This window comes from Carcharhinus amblyrhynchos, chromosome 14 (genome assembly GCF_965287045.1).
Source record: "Carcharhinus amblyrhynchos chromosome 14, sCarAmb.v2.hapA, whole genome shotgun sequence".
NCBI classification, from domain to species: domain Eukaryota; kingdom Metazoa; phylum Chordata; class Chondrichthyes; order Carcharhiniformes; family Carcharhinidae; genus Carcharhinus; species Carcharhinus amblyrhynchos.
In genome coordinates, this window is record NC_137337.1 from 73,332,478 (window position 1) to 73,354,913 (window position 22,436).

The 22,436-nt window shown below is 46.8% G+C and overlaps 1 protein-coding gene across 5 annotated transcripts in view; it reads left to right on the forward strand.

Moving 5' to 3' along the window:
• The window catches only part of LOC145352783 (alpha-(1,6)-fucosyltransferase), a 565,169-nt gene that overhangs the window by 49,469 nt on the left and 493,264 nt on the right, over window positions 1-22,436 (forward strand). The window lies entirely within an intron of this gene.

A 22,436-nucleotide genomic window follows, 5' to 3' on the forward strand; every position in this document is an offset into this window, starting at 1 on the left:
CGAGGAAGAGCAGCAGGAGGGGAGAATTGGTTAAAGGCTACCGTCAGAATTCTCCAAACTCTTACTCCCTGCAGTCACTGCCAGTGAGAGCAGGAAACTTGGCGCTTAGCCAGAACTCCATTCAGTACAGCGGGACCAGAGAATCCCAGCCGTGGGCGAGGTTGGAAAATACCAACCTATAAATAATGGAAGTGAACAAATTCTCATTCCATTTGGAGAAAAAGAGTGAAGATTACTTAAAGAAGGGAGGAAGAAAACTGAGGAATAAAGGGTTATCCTTTAAAGATTATCTGAAGAAAATATATTATCTGTGTTATTTTGCAATTAATTCCTTTCAAATTTCGATTAGGTTTATTTATTGCTGGCACAAATATAGGCTGACGTTAACACTGCAATGAAGTTACCGGCGTGTGGTGATTAGAGGAATTTCACAGTAACTTCGTTGCAGTGTTAATGTAAGCCTACTAATAAACTTAACAAGCATTCCCTATGCCTGCCTTCACCACCCTGTCTACCTTTAGTGCCACCTTCAGGGATCTGTGGACTTGGACACCGTATCCCTTTGTTCCACAATTCCCCCTGGGGACCTCCCCATTCATTGTGTACACCCGACCCTTATTAGACCTCCCAAAGTGCAACACCTCACACTTATTGGGATTAAATTCCACCTGCCGTTGTTCTGCCCAATTTACCAGCTGATCAGCATCAGTCTGTGGCCTAAAACTATCCTCCTCGCTATCGACAACACCACCAATCTCCATATGATAATTTTTCAATTCACGGCCTTGCTCAGCCAGCTTTGCTTTTGAAGTTATGAGGGGAAGATCTTTTTTATTTGTGATTCCGATTTTGATTCTGGCTTTCAGTATTGTTGGGTGCTGGTGACAGGAGGAGTGGCTGTTTGATAGCTTCCCTCAGTCTAATGGTGGATTCTGTTAATGGTCGTGGATTCAGAGACTGGTGAGAGTGTTGACCCGTCATAATGTTCGGCACAGTAATTCATACAATAATACTACAGGGACAGACAGGGTGTCAATGCCAGTAATACATTTTGGGAGTATTTTAGCATTTTATTTTGTGGTATATATCTGTGTATTTCTTTTATTTTTCTCGTGGGATGTGGGTGTTGCTGACTAGGCCAGCATTTGGTCTGTAGAACATAGAACACTACGGCACAAACAGGCCCTTCGGCCCACAAGTTGTGCTGATCATATCCCTACCTAACCAAGCCCATCTATAACCCTCAATCCTGTTAAATCCCATGTCCTCATCCAGCAGTCTCGTAAAAGACTCCAATGAGTTCGTCTCCACCGCTATGGACGGCAGCTGATTCCACTCGCCCACCACCCTCTGAGTGAAAAACTTACCCCTGACACCACCTCTGTACCTGCTCCCCAGCACCTTAAACCTGTGTCCCCTCGTAGCGACCATTTCAGCCCTGGGAAATAGCCTCCTGAGAATCCACCCGATCTGCACTTCTCAACATCTTATACACCTCCTATCGGGTCGCTTCTCAACCTTCGTCTCTCCAGGGAGAAAAGACCGAGCTCCCTCAACCTATCCTCATAAGGCATGCCTCCCAATCCAGGCAATCCAAGAAGATGGTACACAAACCTGTGCCCATTTCTTCGGCTGGGTTAGTGCTAGTGAAAAGATAATTAACATTTATAGAGGCTGTTTTATAATTAAAATGCAAGGTTGGCATGGGAGGCCTGATGGTTAATGTTGGACGGCACAGTGGTTAGCACTACCGTCTCGGGACCTGGGTTCGATTCCTGGCTTGGGTCACTGTCTGTGTGGAGTTTGCACATTCTCTCCATCTTGGCGTTGGTTTCCTCCGGGTGCTGCGGTTCCCCCTCACATCTGAAAGACATGCGTTGTAGGTGGATTGGCCATGCTAAATTGCCCCTTGGTGTCAGTGGGGAGTAGCCATGTAAATACATGGGGTTATGGAGATAGGGTGGGATTGTGGTCAGGGCAGAGTCGATGGGCAGAATGGCTGCCTCCTGCACGGTAGGATTCTATGACTCAGTAACTCCGTGTCCCTGTTTCAGCAAGAAAGGGAACGGGGTTCAAATTGGAACATTCCTGTCGCCCGCCCTGTCAGTTTGCTGCATACGCCTCCTCGCTCCCTCCTGCTGGCAACATGTGCAGTTGAAGGCTCAGCGTGATCTTGTTCTCAGCCTTTGCCAACTATTCCAAGCTGTTTTCCATGAGGCTTGCAGTGGAAATCTGGGGAGAATGTGTTTCCAGTCATTCCCGTGGGGGAGGGGTGGCGTTGCTGGGCTGTGGTGACTGGATGAGACAAATCCATTGCTCTCGCACACACCTCCTTTTCTTTCCAGCACCCCTGTTTTGGGCATTGTCTCCTTTTTTAATTAATGCCTCGTAAAATTTGGGTGATTAAATCGCTTCGATCCTTTCTCGTTATTCGGGTTTAATCCTTCCCAGTGTTCCGATGGAATGTTCCCATCTACTCCGCAATGCAATAATGCCCGTAAAGGGAGAAGAGAACCCAGAATTGCTGTGGTTCGATTCCCTGCTACTGGTGTCAATTCTCGTTCACAGGCTTTGAGCCTTTTGATTTATTATTGTCACGTGTATTAACATACAGTGGCACCCAGGTTAATACGGTTGCTGAGAAGGCATACGGTGTGTTAGCTTTTATTGATAGAGGGATTGAATTTCGGAGCCGTGAGGTCATGTTGCAGCTGTACAAAACTCTGGTGCGGCCGCAGTTGGAGTACAGTTCTGGTTGCCGCATTATAGGAAGGATTGGAAAGGGTGCAGAGGAGATTTACCAAGATGTTGCCTGCTATGGTGCGAAAGTCTTACGAGGAAAGGCTGAGGGACCTGAGGATATTTTCGTTAGAGAGAAGAAGGTCAAGAGATCTCTTAATAGAGGCACGTAAGTTGATTACAGGATTAGATAGGGTGGACAGCGAGAGCCTTTTTCCTTGGTTGGAGCTGGCTAGCATGAGGGGACGTTGCTTTAAATTGAGGGGTGATGGATATAGGACAGATGTCAGAGGTAGGTTCTTTACTCAGAGAGTAGTAATGGTATGGAACACCCTGCCTGCAATAGTAGTGGACTCACCAACATTTAGGGCATTTAAATGGTCATTGGATAAACATGTGGATAATATTGAAATAGTGTAGGTTAGATGGGCTTTAGATTGGTTTCACAGGTTGGCGCAACATTGAGGGCTGAAGGGCCTGTACTACGCAGTAATGTTCCATGTTCTAAGTATTGTTTCTTCCACATGATACAGACAAAGCATACTGTTCAAAGAGAAGGAAAGGAGAGAATGCAGAATGTAGTGTTACAGTCATAGCTAGGGTGTAGAGAAAGATCAACTTAGTATGAGATAGATCTATTCAAAACTCTGGGCCATTTTGCAGTTTTGAGCATGGAATTAACCTACTTATGAGCTTTGACAAAGGGTCATCTGGACCCGAAACATCAGCTTTTTTTCTCTCCTTACAGGCGCTGCTAAACCTGCTGAGATTTTCCAGCGTTTTCTATCTTGGTTTCAGATTCCAGCATCCACAGTAATTTGCTTTTATCCATTCAAGAGTCTGATGTCAGCAGGGAAGAAGCTGTTCTTGAGTCAGTTGGTGCGTGACCTCAGATTTTTGTATCTTTTTCCCAATGGAAGAAGGTGGAAGAGAGAATCCCCGGGGTGCGTGGAGTCCTTAATTATGCTGGCTGCTTTTCTTAGGCAGCGGGAAGTGGAGACAGAGTCAAAGGATGGGAGGCTGGTTTGCATGATGGATTGGGCTACATTCACGATCCTTTGTAGTTCCTTGCAGTCTTGGGCAGAGCAGGAGCCCATACCAAACCATGATGCAACCAGAAAGAATGCTTTCTATGGTGCATCTGTAAAAGTTGGTGAGAGTCATAGCTGACATGCCAAATTTCCTTAGACTTCTGAGAAAGTAGAGGCTTTGGTGGGCTTTCCTAACTATAGTGTTGGCATGGGGGGAACCAGGACAGGTGGTTGGTGATCTGAACACCTAAAACTTGAAGCTTTTGACCCTTTCTGTTTTGTCCCCGTTAATCAAATCAAATCACTGTTACGCGATGTCCCTTAATGCTTTGATAAAAATGGCTTGTCAGTGCACTGAGGGGAAGGGGAGGTGGGGCATGGACGGTGAACCGATGGGTCATTTTGCAGTTTTAAGTGTGGAATTAACCTATTTAAGAAGGAAGGCTTGATAGGCTTGGGTTGTTTCCATTGGAGCAGAGAAGACTAAGGGATGACCTGATCAAGGTGTACAAGATTACGAGAGACGCGGACAGAGTGGATGGGGAGCAACTGTTCCCATTAGTTGAAGGGTCAGTCACAAGGGGACATTGGTCCAAAATGAGGGGTAAGAGATTTCAGGAGGGATGTGAGGAAAAACCATTTTACCCCCAGGGTGGTGGTGATCTGGATTACACTGCCTGGGAGGGTGGTGGAAGTGGGTCGCATCCTTTTAAGGTGTGCGGCACAGTGGTTGTCTCACAGCGCCAGGGACCCGGGTTCAATTCTGAGCTTGCGTAGCTGTCTCTGTGAAGTATGCACATTCTCCCAGTGTCTGCGTGGGTTTCCTCTGGGTGCTCCGGTTTCTTTCCGCAATCTAAAGATGTGCAGCTTAAGTTGACTGGCCGTGCTAAATTGCCCTTTAGTGTCAGGGAGATTAGGAGGGTAAATACATGAGGTTACAGAGATATTGCTAGTACAGGCTCGATGAACTGAATGGCCTCCTTCTGCACTGTAGGGATTCTATGATTCTAAGTTGCCTGGATGAGCATTTGGCATGGGCTAAGTACTATGAGCTATGGGCCAAGTGCTTGGGGCTGGGGGGTGGGGGGAGATGGTGGTGGGAATCCCCTACCCCTCATCGAGCATGGCCGATCCACCTAACCCACACATCTCGTCAGACCTCATTTGGAGTATTGTGAGCAGTTTTGGGCCCCATATCTAAGAAAGGATGTGCTGGCCTTGGAAAGGGTCCAGAGGAGGTTCACAAGAATGATCCCTGGAATGAAGAGCTGCTTGTATGAGGAACAGTTGAGGACTTTGGGTCTGTACTCATTAGAAGGATGAGGGGAGGGATCTTATTGAAACTTACAGGATACTGCGAGGCCTGGATAGAGTGGACATGGAGAGGATGTTTGCACTAGTCGGAAAAACTAGAACCAGAGGGCACAACCTCAGGCTAAAGGGACGATTCTTTAAAACAGAGATGAGGAGGAATTTCTTCAGCCAGAGAGTGGTGAATCTGTGAAACTCTTTGCCACAGAAGGCTGTGGAGGCCAGGTCATTGAGTGTTTTTAAGACAGAGAGAGATAGATTCTTGATTAATAAGGGGATCAGGGATTATGGGGATGAGAAAAAAAATCAGCCATGATTAAATAGCGGAGCAAACTCGATGGGTTGAGTGGCTTAATTCTGCTCCTGTGTCTTTATGGTCTAACTTGTCACTCATACTCTGGTTGTGGAAGTCAGATTTATTACAACAGTTTACACCAGAAAGGATAGTTGGCTTTGAAAGTGCTGCAGTGAGCGGAATATCTTAGTCCATCGGGGACCGTGCAGCTTTCCTCTTTAGTTAGCAAGGTTCAAACACTGGTTTGAGCTCCTGACAATGTCTCTAAATAATTTAGTGTTTCTCCTTCCAAGTGTGGCTCAGCCCCCTCATGTCAGATCTCCCAGCTGAACTTATGTTCAGGCGTGTTATTTGCCAGGAGTGCAGTTGGTGGGGGGGGTGAGATTGAAGAAGAGGATAGGGCAGCGTGAGTAGTGAAAAACAACAGCAACAAATCCGAGGTCTGGGAAATGGATTTTACTCGGAGGGAGTATATTTGGAAAATGTTTTGATCCAGGACTACAGGATGTGAGGTTGTGCGTCAGGAGAATTATACGGTTAGCACTGCTGCCTCACAGTGCAGGGAACTGGGCTCGATTCCCGGCTTGGGTCACTGTCTATGCGGAGCCTGTACATTCTCCTCGTGTCTGCGCGGGTTTCCTCCAGATGCCCCGGTTTCCTCCCAGTCTGAAAGACGCGCTGGTTAGGCCCGTTGACCCGAACAGACGCAGGAGTGTGGCGACTAGGGGATTTTCACAGTAACTTCATTGCGGTGTTAAGCCTGACTTGTAGCTAATAAATAAATTTGCACTTTTGGTGGTAGTTGGAGCTCGTACCACTTGGCCTCCCCTGTGCTTTTGTTATGCGTTTGGCCAACGCAGGCCTGTTGGACTCATCTGCAGAAACTCAGGGAATTGAGTTCGAATCCAGCCAGAACGTTGGAATGGAAACACTGGGGTGATCTTACCAGAATTCGCCCAAGTGTCAGACTTGAACGGAAAGTTGACGTATAGCTTTCCAGTTGCACAGACTAGGTATCACTCTGACAGGGTGGAGATCTCTTAGCACCAGCAGCCACAGAGATTGGGGTGGCTATTTTAAAGGATGTTCCAGTCAGAAATAAAATCGCCACATTCCAGCTTTCCCAACACATTCCCGTGGTGCCATTAAAATCTAAAATAAATTATCTATCCCTTTCTTGAATCCAATAAGTGATTTGCCTCCACAGTCCTCCTGTAGTAAAGATTAACTATCTTTTGGAGTGAAGAGATTTTCCCTTGTATCTTTTGATTTGTCTTGGTTGACGCAATGTAGGGCAGCTGCAAAGGAACAAGGAATGTCAGATTACATTTTGTCTGTCAAACAGTATTTAAATTATGAAGGATGTGCCGGCTTTATGCAGTCAAGGGGAAAACTGTAATGCATTGGTTCATTGATGATGCAAATGAGTATGAAGCAGCTAAATTGATCCAAAGAAATGGCAGAGGCTTTCACTAACTGTTCTGCATCTGTCTTCACAATAGCAGACAAAAGAACCTCCCAAAAATAGGGGAAAATGGAGAGAGAGCAACTTCCTTGTCACAGGGTGGCACGGTGGCACAGTGGTTAGCACTGCTGCCTCACAGCACCTGAGACCCAGGTTCGATTCCTGGCTTGGAATCCTCATCCTGCACTGTAGGGATTCTATGATTCTAGTGGAGAAAGTACAAGGAAAACTACTAGAACTAAGGACTGACTGGTTCCCTGGACTGGATGGTCTGCATCTGAGGGTCTTCAAAGACCTGTCTGCTGGGATAGTGCATGCACTGAATTGTAACTTTCCAAAAATCCTGAGATATTGGAAAGTCAGTGATTAGCGCTGCTGCCTAACAGCACCAGGGACCTGGATTCGATTCCTGGCTTGGGTCATCATCTATGTGGCATCTGCGCATTCTCCCCATGTCTCCATGGGTTTCCTCTGGGTGCTCTGGTCTCCCCTCTTGGTCTGAAAGACATGCTGGTTTGGTATATTGACCAAGCTAAATTCTCCCTCAGCGTACCTGACCAGTGCTGGAGTGTGGCGACTAGGGGATTTTCATAGTAACTTCATTGCAGTGTTAATGTAACCTACTTGTGACACTAATAAATGAACATTATACTTTTCCCAATGGATTGGAAAATTACAAATGTAACATCTCTATTCAAGAAAGGAAGGGATAAGCTAGTTAGTGTCAGTGGGAAAATTCTGGGATCCATTATTCGGGAAGCTGTTGAACACGATATTACGATTTTCTGAATCAAACAGATACAACATGACTTTGTGAAAGTGAAATAGCGTTTGACAAATTAAGTTCTTTGAGGATAGAACAAGCAGGGTGGATAAAGGAGAAACAGTAAATCTAATGTATTTAGATTTCCAAGAGACATTTGATAAGGTTATTGCATAACATAACTTGCGGTGTTGGGGATAGTGCGTTAGCATATCTAGAGAATTGGCTAACTAACAAAGAGTCATTATAAGTGGATTATTTTTAGGTTGTCAAATTAATGAGTGGGATGAAGGGACAGGGTGTAGCCAAGTTTGCTGACAATGCAGAAAGTTGGAAAGCGAGCCCTGAGGCAAAGTCTGTAAAGATTTAAGTGAGTGAAAAACGAAGAACGACAGACGTGCACTTTTCATGGTGTGGAATCCTGTTGGCTTGGTAGGAACACTGGAAAAGTAAAATATTCCTTAAATAGCAAACGAGTATGGAATGCAGCAGGATAGAGGGATCTGAGAGCTCTTGTGCATGAGGCACAAAAAGTTAACATGCTGATAAAGCAAGTAATTAGGAGGGTAAATGGAATGCTGGCCTTGAGAGCAAAGAGAATGAACAAGGAAAAACTACAGCACAAACAGGCCCTTCGGCCCACAAGTTACGCCGATGATGTCCCTACTGACTAGGCTTACCTATGACCCTCAGTTCTACTAAGTTCCACGTACTCATCCAGAAGTCTCTTGAAAGACCCTATCTAATTTGCCTCCACCACCACCAACAGACAATTCCACTCACTCACCACCCTGAGTGAAAAACTTACCCCTGACATCTCCTCTGTACCTACTCCCCAGCACCTTGAACCTGTGTCCTCTCGTAGCGACCGTTCCAGCCCTTGGAAAAAGCCTCTGAGAATCCACCCGATCAATACCTCTCAACATCTTATATACTTCTATCAGGTCACCACTCATCCTTTGCCTCTCTAAGGAGAAAAGACCGAGCTCCCTCAACCTATCCTCATAAGGCATGCCACCCAATCCAGGCAACATGCTTGTAAATCTCTTGTTAATGAAGGGGAAACGTATGGAAGTCTTGCTGCAAGTTTTTAGGTTTTTGCGAGACTGTACCAAGAGTACTGTGTACACTGTAGTCTCCTTATTTAAGGAGGGGGACATTGGAGGCAGTTTGGACAAGATCCAGTAGGTTGGTTCCTGGCACGAAAGGGCTACCTTGAGAGGGAAGGTTGAGGAGGTTGGGCCCATACTCCTTGGAGTTTGCAAGAGTAATAGGCAATCTTATTAAAACGTATACAGTTATTTAAAATTTATTTATTAGTGTCACAAGTAGGTTTACATTAACACTGCAATGAAGTTACTGTGAAAATCCTCTAGTCGCCACACTCCGGTGCCTGTTCGGGTACACTGAGGGCGAATTTAGCATGGCCAGTGAACCTAACCAGCACATCTTTTGGACTATGTGAGGAAACTAGAACACCTGGAGGAAACCCATGCAGATATGGGGAAATAATTACTCAGGAGTTAGGCTGGAATTTTTCTCAGAATTCCGGGGTAACTATCCAGGTTAGTAAGTCGGAGCTGCCTGCAATCTCCAACACTGATTCTGAGTTGGAGGTCCCAGGCGAATTGCCCATTCAAAGTTCAAACATCCGCTATTCCCACAGTCATTGCATTGGATGTTCTGCAGGGTCCCAAAATACAACGCATCTTGGGGGATACATCTGATCTCTGACAATCCAGAAACCAGAACATCTTATTTCTGGTAGTTTCTTTGATCGCCTCAAACTTTTACACTGTTCATCAGCAGTATAGTCATAGAATCCCAAAGGTGCAGAAGAGGTCATTGAGCCCACGGAATTTGCACTGACTCTCTGACAGACTATCTCCTCAGGCCCTACCCTTGTAACCCCACATATTTATCCCACTAATCACCCCAACCTGCACATTTTGGGACACTAAGGAGTAAGTTAGCATGGCTAATCCACCTAACCTACGTGTTTTTGGACTGTGGGAGGAAACTGGAGGACGTGGAGGAAACCTACGCAGATGTGGGGAAGATGTGCTAACTCCTCACAAAGTGATGGAAAATGTCATCATCCGTGTTATCAAGTGACACTTAGCAATAACCTGCTCAGTTTGGGTTCTGTAAGGGCCACCCAATTCCTGAACTGATTACCACCTTTGCCCAAACATGGACAAAAGAGCTGAACTCCAGAGGTAAAGTGAGAATGCCTGCCCTTGGCATCAAGTCAGTGTTTGACCCCCGCCATCAAGATGCTCTTGAAAAACTGGAGTCAGTGGGAATCAAGGCGCAAAAATTCACCACTGGTTGCGATCAAAATCCAGGGCAAAGGCTGACGTTGTTGGAGTCCAGCATCTGTCTGTCCCTGCGCCACACACCACTCTGACTTGGAAATATATCACCCGCTGTTCCTTCACTGAGTCAAAAATCCTGGAACTCCCTCCTTTAGGGAGAGGCAGTGGCCTAGTGGTATTACTGCTAGACTCTTAATCCAGAAACCCAGCTGGGGACCCGAGTTCGAATCCCACCACAGCAGATGGTGATATTTGAATTCAGTTTGCTAAAACAAATCTGGAATTAAGAATCCACTGATGACTATGAAACCATTGATTGTCAGAAAAACCCATCTGGTTCACTAATGTCCATGAAGGAAGGAAATCTGCCGTCCTTACCTGGTCTGGCCTACGTGTGACTCCAGAGCCACAGCAATGTGGTTGACTCTCAACTGCCCTCGGGCAGCTAGGGATGGGCAATAAATGCCAGCGACGCCCGTGTCCCATTAAAGAATAAACAAAAAAAACTCTCAGCACTGTGGGTGTACCTACACCACAGCCATTCAAGGAGGCATCTCACCATCAATTTCTCGAGGGCAATTAGGGATGGGCAATAAATGTTGGCCAGCCAGTGATGCCCACATCCTGTGAATGAATGAATTTAAAAAAAATCCTGTTGAAGTTTCTGCATTGTGTGTTTAGTGTTAATGCTAACATTCATTGGCTGGCCTCCAGTGTACACTACAACATGTCAAGCTACCTATTCAGTTTATTTATCCAGCAGAACTAACTACATTGCTTATGCGCTGTTCAGTTGGCACACATCTCATTACTGTGTACGTTTTGACTTCAGTCTCTCATTATGTCGCCAAGCTGCATTGTGGAAATGGAACACCATTTCTCAACACTCTTGGTTCCCTATTACCTCAGCTGCCCTATCTAACTATGGGAGACAGGGCCTGTAATAGGGTGGGACAGACTAGCGTGTAAAGTTGCCGTTTGCTGGTTGACCAGACTGCACAACTTAAGGAGGGAGGAAGAGTCACAGACTGTGTACACTTGCAAAACAAACAAGCCACCCTCCAATGTAGTCAGACACCCACATTGGATTTACCAACGGTGATTAAATGCACTCCCGGAGGTTTCATCACACGACTTGCTCCCCACACTACAGCCATTAGACGCCCAATGCATCCATCCTTGTGACACACTGCCTTCCTACACTCATTGCAAAGCAGGAAGACTCATTACCCAACTGGATGATCCTTGACACTCACTCCCTCCATTTCCAACATTTCCATGTCTGGTCAAGAACATTTTAAAGGAAATCAATCCATTTTAATATACTGATGGATTTTTTTCTCCAGGGTTGCAGTGTCCTGGAGACTGATCTTCAGGGGTGCACAGCGCTTAGCACTGCTGCCTCTCAGCACCAGGGGCTCAGTTTCGATTCCGGCCTTGGGTCACTGTCTGTGTGGAGTTTGCACCTTCTCCCCGTAACTGTATGGGTTTCCTCCGGGTGCTCTGGTTTCCTCCCACAGTCCAAAGATGGGCGAGTTAGGTCGATTGGCCATGCTACATTGCCCCTTAGTGACTTGGTTGCACAGGTTAGCAGGGTAAATATGTGAGGTGACGGGAAGAGGGCCTGGGTGGGATTGTAGGCACTGCATACCAGATGGGCTGAATGGTCTCCTTCTGTACTGTAGGGATTCTATGACCCGGATTTGATTCTGGCGTTGGATCACTGTCTGTGTGGAGATTGCACATTCTCCTTGTGTCTGCATGGGTTTCCTCTGGGTGCTCCCATTTTCTCCCACACTCCAAGGATGTGCGGGTTAGGTTGATTGGCCATGCTAAAATTGACCCTCGTGTCAGGGAGGATTAGCGGTGTAAATGTGTGGGTTTATGGGAATAGGGTCTGGGTGGGGTTGTGTTTGGTGCAGTTTCGATGGGCAGAATGGCTTCCTCCTGCACTGTAGGGATTCTATGAATTCCTAGAGACTCCAGTTCGACCCATACTCATAAACCTCTGCTAGGAAAGAATCATTGTCAACACGTTTTTAATACAGTTATTTTTATTCATTTGTGGGACATGGGTGTCGCTGGTTGGGCCAGCATTTATTGCCCATCCCTAGTTGACCTTGAGAAGGTGGGGGCGAGCTGCCGCCTTGAATCGCTGCAGTCCACATGCTGTGGGTTGACCCACTATTGCCATCGGGGAGGGAATTCCGGGATTTCGACTCAGTGACTGCGAAGAAACGGCTGATATATTTCCAAGTCAGGATGGTGAGCGGCTTGGAGGCGAACTTGCAGGGGGTGGTGTCCCCATGTATCCGCTGGCCTCGTCCTTCTTGATGGAAATGGTGGTGGGTTGGGAAGGTGCTGTCCCAGGTGGATTTCTGCAGTGTGGTATTCCGGGGGTAGGCTGAGTGATGACATTTTCTGGTAGCACAATGTTTTCCCGGTACAACTGCAGAAAATGAGAAAGTAAGCGGGGAATCTTTTTTTGGACTGTGTTAAGTGTAGATTAGTCATGCCATGCACTGTGCCTGTCTGCTTCTGAGTGTGACTGGGGTGTCTGGTTTGATTTTACAGTCGTGATTTGCAGTCAATAAATTATCAGTTGCTCGCAGTGTCGAACACATTTTTTTTTGTTCTCACTGCGCACGCCAGCTTTAATGAACTGTGTCACTCACTGGCCACAGCTCCCTGAACAGGCCCTCGCCGGCTTTTCATTGAGCTCACTGCCGCTTGAAGGCAAGTGGCAGGAGGGAAAATTAATATTTAGTTCCACTCCGCTGTGGGATCTCGAAAGAGAAACGTAGGCTGTTTCTATTATTAGTCTGGAAGAGTCCTGGCAGGATGCTGTACAGTACAGTGAAGTCTCACCACTTCCACCATTCAGTACACAGTTACGCCTCCACAAAGCACAGCAAAATTACAGACAACAAATTTACTTTACACAGCCTGAGGATACAGGGTAGACCAATTAAGATGGAGCTAAAGAGACATTTCTTCACCCAAGGAGTGGTGAGCCTGTGGAATTCGTTACCACAGGAAATAGTTGATGCCAAAATACTGAATATATTCAAGAGGCAGCTGGATGTAGCACTTGGGGTGAACAGGATCAAAGGTTATGGGGAGAAAACGTAACCCAAGAAATAGGAGCAGGAGTAGGCCATCTAGCCCTTCGAGCCTGCCAGGATTAAGCTATTGAGTTGGACGATCAGCCATCGTGATGAATGGCAAGACAGACTTGAAGGGCCAAATGGCCTCCTCCTGCTCCCACCTTCTATGTTTACAATGGGAGTCATTTAGATATTGAGTAATGGCGGCACAGTGGTTAGCAGGGACCCGGGTTTGATTCCCTGTCTGTGCAGAGTCTGCACGTTCTCCCCGTGTCTGCGTGGGTTTCCTCCAGGTGCTCCAGTTTCCTCCCACAGTCTGAAAGATGCGCATTGACCACGCGAAATTCTCCCTCGGTGTACCCGAACAGGCGCCAGTGTGTGGCGACGAGAGGATTTTCATAGTAACTTCATTGCAGTGTTGATGTTAGCCCGTGACACTAATAATGAACTTAACTTTGGGTTCCTAAAATTTGACCTGTAGAAAGGATCAGAGGCAATCTATGGAGGGAGGCGATGGCCTAGTGGTATTGTCGCTAGACTATTAATCCCGAAACTCAACTAATGTTCTGGGTTCCCAGGTTCGAATCCCACCACAGCAGATGGTGGAATTTGAATTCAATATATAAAAAAAATCTGGATTAAGAATCTACTGATGACCATGAAATCATTGTCGTAAAACCCATCTGGTTCACTAACGTCCTTTAGGGAAGGAAATCTGCCACCTCTGCCAGGTCTGGCCTACGTGTGCCTCCAGAGCCACAGCGATGTGGTTGACTCTCAACTGCCCTCGGGCAACTAGAGATGGGCAGTAAATGCTGGCCCCAGCCAGTGATGCCCAGGAATCAAAAAAAGAATCGAACTATAGGTGGAATTTTCTCAAAAGGAGACAGAGTGGCACAGGTGCAGGAAGAGTGATGAGGAAGCTGCCAGCCCCAGCGTCAGCTTAACCTGCTGTATTGGTTGGCACGAGGAGTGAGGGGGTGCCCCCTGACGTGTCTCTGGCATCTGATTTGAACCTGGCCTGCCAGCTACATTGGTTGTAAAAGATCTTTTTAAAGGGGCCCCTCCACCATCAGAAATTGAAAATGGAAATCTCTTGAGACCCTCCTGATGACGCCCCCCCCCCATCATCCAACACCTACCCATAGAGTCCCCCTTCCCAACCCCCAATGGAATATTGCCCCATGAAAACCCCCCAACAAAGAACCACTTCCCCCAAGGAACACCCAGCCACGCAACACTCCTTCCCCAAGGGACAACCCTTCCAACACTGCCCGGGCACTGCATCTACCCACCCCACCCCTCCTCTGAGTCCACCATTCATCTGATTGATTTTCTCTGCCAGATTCCTCTTGCCAGGTGTACACCGAGGGAGGCCCGAATGGACAATCTGATGGGAGGGGGACTGGAGGTTGAAAGAGGGAACGATGAGGTGTGATGGCCTGAGAATTGTATTCAAATGGGCTTCCTGACTTTCAAAGCTGGCATTGCCTTTTGCGCCCTTGATCTCGGGGCAGGGACAGGGACCATCAGAAGGGGAGACAGGAATCTACATCTTGGGATTCCCGTGTGAATCCCACCTCCCCCCAGGGAGAAAGGAATGTACGTTTAAAGGGAAAATTGCTTAGTAAAACCAGAGAATTGTAACATTCGCCACACTTCAAGTGAGAGAAATGGGGTGGATCAGAGATCAAAAGCAGCAACAAGAAGCACCCACGTACAAACAACAACTGATGACGCACGTGTTTGGTGCACTTCATACTGAGGAAATATGCCACCTCCCCTTTTCTCACTTGGCAAAGGAGATATCTTTACATTCAAATAGCACCTAGGACGTCCCAAAGCATTTTATGTTATGCCTTTGAAATGGTTTCTCTGTTGCTTTGCCGATTGCAATGTCTTGGCCAATCACAGCCGACTTGCCAACCAATCAGTGCCTCTTTCTCCTGTAATACCAGTTGTTGAGATTGTTTGAAATTTGGCATTCTTGTGTTTGTCCTGATGAGCGTGAGATGAAAAGTTTCAGGGAAGCAGTGGCCTTGTGGTATTATCGCTAGACTAATAATCCAGGAACTCGGCTAATGTTCTGGGGATCTGGATTCGAATCCTGCAGATGGTGGAATTTTGAATTCAATAAAAAGTAACTGGAATTAAGAATCTAATGATGTCGTAAAATCTCATCTGGTTCACTAATGTCCTTTAGGGAAGGAAATCTGCCATCCTGACCTTGTCTGGCCTACATGTGGTTCCAGAGCCATGGGATTGACTCTCAACTGCCCTCGGGCAACCAGGGATGGGCAATAAATGCTGGCCAGCCAGCGGTGCCCATGTACCGCAAATGAATTGGTCTCTTTTCTTCATTGAGATGTAATTACTATGTTGTAGGAAGCACAGCAGCCAATTTGTACTCAACAAATTGTGGCAAGCAGCAGTGGGTAATGACCAGATAATCTGTTGATTTTAAGGATGAGAGAGAGGTCCATTCTGACCATCACCAGTGTTTAAACTGTGATGGCCAGATGGGTAGGTTCAAAACTCAGCTCGCTGTTAGTGAGAACCAATTGTCACGTTGGACCCAGTGTGTATCCCTGATTGCCATTCAGATTTACTTCACCTAAAACAGAGAGAAACCATTTCCTGAGGGTTTGTTGTGTGCAGCCAGAGACATCTGCACAGCCTTGCCGCACAGTTGGAATAATCTCACAGTGTAAGTGCTGTGAAAAATTCTATGGCTGAGTTCCACTTGCTGTTCTCACAGGTGTGCGATTCGGTGTTTGGCTAACTCTAAAAACCCGTCCGTGCCTCTGACAAACGTCTAAATTTGGAGACCAGGCGCTGTTCCGCGTAGGAACAACCTGGAAAGTTGCCCCCATGCTGGTTGTAACTTATCCTTAAATCGGCACGGTGGTTAGCACTGCTGCCTCACAGCACCAGGGACCCAGGTTCGATTCCTGGCTCGGGTCACTGCCTGTGTGGAGTCTGCACATTCTCCACATGTCTGTGTGGGTTTCCTCTGGATGCTTCGGTTTCCTCCCACAGGCTTAGAGATGTACTGGCTGGGTGCATTGACGTGAACAGGTGCCGGACTATGGCAACTGGGGGAATTTCACAGTAACTTCATTGCAGGGTTAATGTAAGCCTTACTTGTGACTAATAAATAAACTATTTTTTAACCTAAATTTGTTGTTTATAAGAAACACTTATAAATGCGATCTACTCTGAGCTATTTTTAAAGAGAAATACTCATGGTAGATACTAAATGATCATGTGAGTAGATCTTCTGAAAGTGGCAGAGAGTAATTCAGGATCAGATGGGACATTTCCCGTCATGAATCGAAGAATCCCTACTGTGCAGAAAGAGGCCATTCAGCCCATCAAGGCAGCACCAACCACAATCCCACCCAGGCCCTATCTCCATAACCCCATGTAGTTACCCTGCTAATTTCCCCGATTCTTCTAAGGGCAATTTATCGTGGCCAATCCACCTAACCCACACATCTTTGGACACCAAGGGACAATTTAGCACGGCCAACCACCTAGCACGTATATCTTTTGGACAGTGGGAGGAAACCCATGCAGACACTGGGAGAACGTGCAAACTCCACACAGGCAGTGACCCAAGTCAAAAATTGAACCCGGGTCCCTGGCACTGAGGCCGCAGTGCTAACCACTGTGCCACCGTGCCACCCATAGTGGAGTTTGAACTTGCAATCTGTGGGCTTCCACACACCTGACGAAGGGACACTGTTTCCGAAAGCTTGTGGGATTACTATCAAATAAACAGGTTGGACTCTAACCTGGCGTTGTGAGATTTCTTACTGTGTTTACCCACTTTTAATCCAGTGCCATAACCCACTTGTTCTGAAGGATCTATTATCAAACCAGTTGCTACCTTGGCCATTACTATAATCCGTGATGATTTTTGACGTGTAATTTAGTCTCAATAAATAATTAAAAGCAACATTTTTCATGCTGGAATCATAACTCACTGAGCAAGTAATCCTGCTGATTAAGTGTTATAGTTCACACTCTGTGCCAGTTTGATTCAATGCTGCATGGTAACTGCAAATTCCAGCTGTGCCTTCACACCGTGTGGTGTTGAGACCATCTACAGATACAGAGCTTCAATATGCAAATTCAACACTCTAATCGCCTGCAAACTAAGTAGGAACTGCCAAGCTACATTCCTCAGGACCCTGCCCATAGCGAGCACTGTGATACCAGGGCGCAGAGGCAGATCGTAATGGCTTGGAGTGCTCAGGTGGGCAATGCACCAACCAAATGCCCATCCTTTACATCTGTCCCATTTGACCCTGTGTCTCTAGGTTTGCCAACTCTCCAGAAATTGAAGATCAGCCCCAGGACACTGTCATGGCAATCCTGGAGTCAAAAAAAAATCAGGACTGTTTTTTGTCTTTTATTTTTCTTTCAATGTTCTTCTATTTGGGAAAAAGAAATGTTTAAAGTTGGTATAAGATTGGTGTGATTTACAGTCCAGCATCGTCCAATTGAATGGTGAGCCCTCTTAGAATGGAATCCCTACAGAAGGAGGCCATTCGGCCCATCGAGCCTGCTCCAAAGACAATCCCATCCCTGTAACCCTACATATTTACCCTGCTAGTCCCCCTGACATTAAGGGTCAATTTAGCACCTATCCCTTTGGAGTGTGGGAGGAAACCCAAGCAGACATGTGGAGGATGTGCAAACTCCACACAGGCAGTGAGCCAAGGCTGGAAGTGAACTCCACAGAGGCACCCGATGCCAGAATTGGACCTGTGTCCCAGCGCTGTGAAGCAGCAGTGCTAACCATTGTGCCAGTGTGCTGCCCAATGGGTGTAGGAAGGCAGTGCATCACAAGGTTGGATGTGTTGGCCAACTAATGGCTGGAGAGTGGTGGCAAGTCATGTGATGAAACCTTTGTAGTAACAACTCTATCTGTCTCCCTTGGCTACACACAACTGCAGTACAGGATGTCACTGCAAATGTCCAACATGGAAGTATGCAACCTACCAAGGCTTTTGGGGCAGAACTCGCCAAGCCTGCACCCTCCACCAGCTGGATGGACAAGGACAGTAGGCTAATGGGAATACCAGCACCCCCATGGGTACACCTCCCGGGCTATTCCCATTCTTTGCTGCTGGGCCAATACTCTGGAACTCCTTCATGGCCAGCATTGTGGGAATATCTGAACCTTGCAGACTCCAGCAGTTCAAGAAGTCTCACCTTTGCCTTTTTGAGGACAAGTATATTAGTGACATCTTTATGCTTCCTGCTCCCCTCACTAAGAACCTGTCCAGTTAGAGTTGTACTGATTTGAAGGATGTATTGGCCTTAGAGACAGTGCAGTGTAAGTTTACAAGAATGATACCTGGACTAAGTTACAAGGAAAGTTTACACAAATTAGATCAGTTTTCTCTAGAATTTAGAAGGTGACCTGACCAAAGTGTTCAAGAAACTAACAGAAAAGGGCAGGGTAGATCAAGATAAATAATTTCCCCTGGCTGGAGATTCTAGAATTGGGGGTCATAGTTTAAAATTTAGTGCCAGCCATTAAGGAGAGATGTTAGGAAGCACTTCTACACATGTTGGGTGGCATAGTGGTTAGCGCCGCTGCCTCACCAGGGACCTGGGTTCAATTCCTGGTTTGGGTCACTGTCTGTGCGCAGTCTGCACGTTCTCCCCAATATCTGCGTGGGTTTCCTCCCCCAATCCAAAGACATGCTGTTTAGAGTGCATTGGCCAACTAAATGCTCTCTGTGTGTCTAAGCAAGCGCTGGAATGTGGCGACTAGGGGATTTTCACAGTAACTTCATTGCGGTGTTAATGTAAGCCTACATGTGACTAATAAATAAACTTTAAATAAAGGGTGGGAGAGGATCGGCGCAACTTGTGGGCCAAAGGGCCTGTTTGTGCTGTAGTGTTCTATGTTCTAAATGGCAGTTGACGGTGGAGCATTGCTAATTTAAAATCTGAGAGAGAAATTTTTGTTAAGCAAAGGGATATGGACTAAAGGCAGGTGTATGGAGTTGGGCTACAGATTAGGCACGGTCTTGTTGAATGGCGGAACAGGCTTGATGGGCTGAATGGCCTACTCCTGTTCTTGTCTTCCTCATTGGAAGAAGCTGGCACCTCCACTCCGAGGGTGATCTTTACGCGCCACTCAGTGAAGCAGCTTATTGAAGAGTATAAGATCCTGAGGGGACTTTAGAGTGAGTGCTGAGTGGATGTTCCCCCTTGTTGGAACTGGGGTGGGAGGGGGGTGTAGTTATTGAAATAGAGTGTAAAAATAAGGGATCTCCAGAAGAGTGAGACAATGTGGGGGGGGGGGGGGTGCTTTTTTCACTCTATTGTTAAAGTGTGGAGTTCTGTTCACCAGAGAGCAACAGAGACTGGGACGTTGAGTAGATTCAAGGGTGAGTTCGACAGGATTTAGACCGATTTTAAGGAGTCAAGGGCCATTGGGGAGTGGAGTTAAGGTCACAATCGTGAGGCATGGAACAGGCTCGAGGGAGGCCGAATGGCCTACTCTTGCTCCTAATTCTGGTGCTCAGTTGCCTCTTTGATATATGATTGTCACGTGTATTGGCGTACTGTGAAAAGTACAGAACGGTACGGTGGCACAGTGGTGAGCACTGCTGCCTCACAGCGCCAGGAGACCCAGGTTCGATTCACTTCTTGGGTCACTGTCTCCCCGTGTCTGTGTGGGTTTCCTCCGGGTGCTCCACAGCCCAAAGATATGCAGGTTAGGTGGACTGTCCATGCTAAATTCTCCTTCAGTGTACCCGAACAAGCACCGGAGTATGGCAACTTGGGGATTTTCACAGTAACTTCGTTGCAGTGTTAATGTAAGCCGTACCCGTGACAAACAAACAATTTTTTTTTTCAATTGTTTCTTGAGTGCAATACAGGCAAAGCATACTGTTCATAGAGAAGGAAAGGAGAAAATGCAGAATGTAGTGTTACAATCATAGCTAAGGCGTAGAGAAAGATCAACTGAATGCGAGGTAAGAACATTCAAAAGCCTGACAGCAGCAGGGAAGAAGCTGTTGTTGAGTCGGTTGGTACGTGACCTTAGACTTCTGTATCTTTTGTGACGTTAAGTGGATTCAGGGCAGTATTGATGCAGCAATATGATTTACGTTGTGTCCCAGTAGTTTATGCTTTGGCTGACAGCCCTTCAAATCACTGCTGTGCCGCGGATTCTGTGTAAGCTGTGCAGCCAAACCCTATTATAGTTCTGTCCCTTTGAACAACTAGGCTTCGTGCCAAAAGTTATGTTTTTCTGCTGAATTGAGTTTGGCACGAAAGTGGTCGCAAGACATGGAAGTTAGTGACAGCATCCTCAGCAGTAGAGAGCGTACACTCACGGAAACACAGAATAGGAGCAGGAGGAGGCCATTTTTTTTGAGCCTGCACCACCAGTCATGATCATGGCTGATCGTCCAACTCAGGAACCTGTTTCCCCCCCTACCCCCACCCTCGCATACCTGAATCCTCTTCGCTCCAAGAGCTATATCTATCTCCTCCTTGAAAACACAATGTTTTTGCCTCCAGTGTTTCCTGTGTTAATGAATTCCACCAACTCACCACACTCTGACATTTCTCCTCCTCCTCTGTCCCTAAGTGATCTACCGCTTAAGCTCGGACTGTGACTCCCCTGGTTCAGGACACCCGCACCATCAGAAACATCCTTCCTGCATCTACCCTATCTAGTCCTGTTAGAATTTTATAGGTTTCTGAGATCCCCCCCCCCCACACAACCCATGATTGTTCTGAACTCCAGTGAATATAACCCTGATGGACTCAATCTGTCATACATCAGTCCCACTATCCAAGGAATCTGTCTGAAAAATCTTCTCTGCACTCCCTCTGTAACAAGGAAATTCTATCTCTATAGTGAGCCACTGAAAGATGTGGTCAAATAGGCAGACAGAAGAATTTCAAATGTTTAATCCCAGGAAGTATAATCAAATTCAAATGCAATACCAGTTAGGTCACAGATTATTGTGTACAGTTCGGGATAGTAGAACACTAAAGTTAAGGAGAGTAGAAACATAGAATCCCTACAGTGCAGGAAGAGGCCATTTGGCCCATCAAGTCTATGCTGACTCTGCAAAAGAGCATCCCACCCAGGCCCTTCCCTATACCCACAACCTCATGGCATTTTGCGTAGCCGATCCACCTAATCTACGCGTATTTGATCAATTTAGCATGGCCAATCAACCTAACCTGCACATCTTTTGGGCTGCGGGAGGAAACCCACGCAGACATGGGGAGAATGTGCAAACTCCACAAGGGGAGTCACCCGAGATCAGAATTGAACCTGGGTCCCTGGCACAGTGAGGCCGCAGCACTAGCCACTGTGCCACCCATGAAATGAATTTATTCACTTTGTCAGGAAAACAGGCAGAGTATTTCTGAAATGGTGAGAGGTTGGGAAGTGCAGGAGTTGAATGGGATCTGGGTGTCCTTATTCACAAAGCTAATATGCAGTTGTAGCAAGCAATTAGGAAGGCAAGTGATATGTTGTCCTTCCTCACAATGAGGCTTGAGTACAGGTGTAATTTTTCTTATTCAATTATGGGCCAGCATTTATTGCCCATCCCTAGTTGCCCTTGGGAAGGTGGTGGTGAGCTGCCTTCTTGAATCACTGCAGTCCCCGTGCTGTGGGTTGACCCACAGTGCCAATCGGGAGGGAATCCCAGAACCTTGACCCAGTCTTGCTGCAGCTATATGGAGCCTTGGTGAGGCATCAGCTGGAATATTGTGACCAAGGGAGTAGTAAGGAGTGTCCGCTTAGCAGTGTTTCGCAGCTGGCCTGCTGCGTCATGAGCGCAAATCGAGAATATGGACTCTATCTTGGCTTCCAGGTTGTGGTGTCTGCTTTAGGGCTGGTATATGAGGTGGTTGAGGAATGTGAGAAGGAGGTGTGATGGTAAAATCTCTCAGCGTAGTCTGTGTTATCATAGAATCCCTACAGTGCAGAAGGGCATTTGGCCCATTGAGTCTGCACCGAGGCCTTATTCCCATATATATATCCTGCTAATCCCCGACATAGAGTCAATTTAGCACGACCAATCAACCTGACCTGCACATCTTTGGACCGTGGGAGGAAACGGGAGGATTTGGAGGAAACCCACGCAGACACGGGGAGAATGTACAAACACCACACAGACAGTGACCCAAGGCCAGAAAAGAACCCAGGCCCAGACGCCATGAGGCAGCAGTGCTAACCACTCTGCCACCCATATAGGTTGACTTGAGTGGGTTCATGATCTGTAGCCACTTTCAGGACATTGTCACATCATATCTAAGGAAGGATATACTTAACCATAGCGGGAGTGCTGATCTCTGGGATGGCAGGATTGACACACAAGGGGAAATTGGGGAGATTGGGTCTGCTTTCC